Source organism: Pteropus alecto, unplaced genomic scaffold, assembly GCF_000325575.1.
Source record: "Pteropus alecto unplaced genomic scaffold, ASM32557v1 scaffold101, whole genome shotgun sequence".
NCBI classification, from domain to species: Eukaryota; Metazoa; Chordata; class Mammalia; order Chiroptera; family Pteropodidae; genus Pteropus; species Pteropus alecto.
Window position 1 is genome coordinate 17,372,510 of NW_006432945.1, and position 2,700 is coordinate 17,375,209.

The following is a 2,700-nucleotide window of genomic DNA, read 5'->3' on the forward strand; positions in this document are numbered from 1 at the left end:
GCTGGGTGTACTGGGGAAGGCGCCAGGTGTCTACGCTGAGAGAAGGCCACTCAGGTTCCCCAGGATGGGGCTGCATGTGGGGGGAACACTGGTCAGTCACCGAGGACAAGGAATAGTGTTAATGAAAAATCCAAAGTGGTTGGCCCAGAGACACCCTTCTTTTTCTGAGGCACATCCCAGGTTAAGAGTGAAACTAGACCTATCTACAAGGAAATTCAAATTTTTTCAAACCTAAAGAGTATATCACACAGAGCACCTGAGCGCGTCTCAACTCCGCTCTAAATTAAAATGACCCAGGGAGCTCTGAAAAAAACACCTACGCCTGGGCCTCAGTGCCTTTTTTAAGATTCGGGAAAGCAGTAAATCCAGAATAGTCCAAGCCCACTGTGGGGATGCCAGTCCCCCTCCCAGAGACTGGCTTAGGAGGAATAAATCAGCGGGGAAGTGCTGGCCAATGAGACGGAAGAGGAAACCTTTATCCTCCCGATGAAGAAACACACAGGAAGACACGCCCTGCAGATGCGGTGCTGTCCTTCGAGGTCACCTGGGAGACACGCTTCCTGTGTGTACCTCGTGCCTGTCGCTGTGCAGATTTCTTTGTCGTTGTCTGTTGACTTTATCCTCCCACCAGACCTGAAGCTTAACGAGGGCACATTGCATTCTGTCTTCGTCAAAGCCCCATGACCAGTGCCTGGGTCAAGGTGCATGGTGGGCGAATGAATAGACACGGGCTGAGGTCACCTGGGAGAGAGACGCTTCATGCCCGTCACGGGGAAGATCGCGCAAAGCACGACGTCATCCATTCTGTAACCCAGTTCCTGAATGTCCACTTCAATGTCCTATAAACGTAGAGTCGTAACGGAAAGAACAGCATCGAGGTTTCAAGGTCAGCGCTGGCACGAGACTTCCTGCGTCTGACCGCGACCTCGGCCACGTCGCTTAGCCATTTTGCTCCTCAGTTTCTCCATCCGAGGACAGACTTTACGGGGACAGACTTTACCGCATAGAGTCGTGAGGGTTAAACGAGTTAGTGCACATGACACGCTCAGAGTGCGAGCAGTGAGTGTGCTAAATGCCACGTCATTCTCGTCTCAGCAGTGACAGGAGCAGCAGCTCAGTTTGTCACGAGGCAGCGGCGAGGACCAGGTGGCACACGCGGCTCCCGCACCGCGGCTCCGTGTTCCTCTCTCGGTTCCAGGCCGCCGTGCGCGACGTCCACCCGCTCCTTGCGTTTCTCCTCCGGGCTGCAGCCCCGCCTCGGAGGAAACACTGGTCCTGGCCTGGTTTCTCCTCGTCCGCACTTTACCCGACAGTTCCCGAGTACTCAAGTTCGGTTTCGAGTCTGCATTTTTTGTGCGCATGCGCCAAAAAAAAGGCGTGGGGAAGCTTCTCGTACCTCGATTCTGAATATACTTCACTATCGTGAACGGTGTTATTTTTTGTTTATCCTGGAAACCAGTTTGAAGTCGCTCTGATTTAAATAATACATAAGTTTAATGCACAGAAACTATACATTTTTTTTTTTTGGTCGAGTCAAAGATTTAACATTCTTTCCTGAACTTTACCAGTTAGCAGCGGTTTACATGCCCTCAGCCCACTGAATAACCTCACAGCTCCTGGCGCTGCAGACTGTTCCACGAGTTTCTGATTTGGGGCCGTGTCCTCACTACATTTCCACACGTATAGCTCTAGTCACATTTTCTGCTTCTGGACTTGCACTACGATTTGAGACTTTTTTTAGATCTTTCTCTTCCTGGTGTACCCATCACCATTCCTGGCTCCGCAAAGAAAGCACAGGCTCGCGCTCTCGCTCTCTCTCTCTCTCTCTCTCTCTCTCTCTCTCTCTCTCTCTCTCTCTGATGAGAGTGTCATTTATCTGAGAAGGCCATAAATCACAGACCCTTGACTGTTTGAATCACAATGTGGATCAAATGCTCAATGTCCTGAGCAGTATAAGACGGGACACCGCCGGGTCCTGGGGAAGGCAGGTCCACGGACATGGAGAGGTCGAGGAAAGCGGGGGGCGGCGGTGGGGGCCTCCAGCGGGAGGGAGCTGACCAGGCGTGCTTGGCGGAGGAGGGGCTCTGGGTGGAAGAACCTGGAAGCCCAAGGAGGGGGTGGAGGTTTCAGCTTCTGCTCCGACGTGTCACACGTTAGCCCTCGGAGTGGGCACCGTGTCTGGAACCCACCCTGGCGCCCGCGTTCCCGATGCTGTTCTGGGATGTTTTAGGCTTGGCGTTTGCCTCCGTAGATCCTTGAACTCGAGCAGAGTTGCTTCTGGTTTGTATTTGCTGTTTCTGTTTCCTTCACTGCACATGCTGAGGATTTTAAGCAGCAACGAAGAGGAGGAAATGGGGTGAGAATGAGCTGCGGAGACCCTGGGAGCCGAGGGGCCCCCGCTGAGGCCTGGGGACTCCAGGACCTACCACATGTGCTTTCTAAAGGGCAAAGTCATCTCACCATTCTTATTTCCTTATTTGATGATCATTCTCATGGCTCACCCAGCGATGCGGTTAAGAGCTCCCAATCAAAACGACCATAAATCTAAAAGCATAATGAAATGTGGTAAGCATTAGATTTGACCTCGCATAGCCCAGCTGGCAATGGAGCAAAGGACGCAGACAGCCCCCACGGAGGTCACACAGAGAGATAAAGGGAGATAAAGGCATCTCTGCCGGGGACGGGAATGGTGTGGGTGGC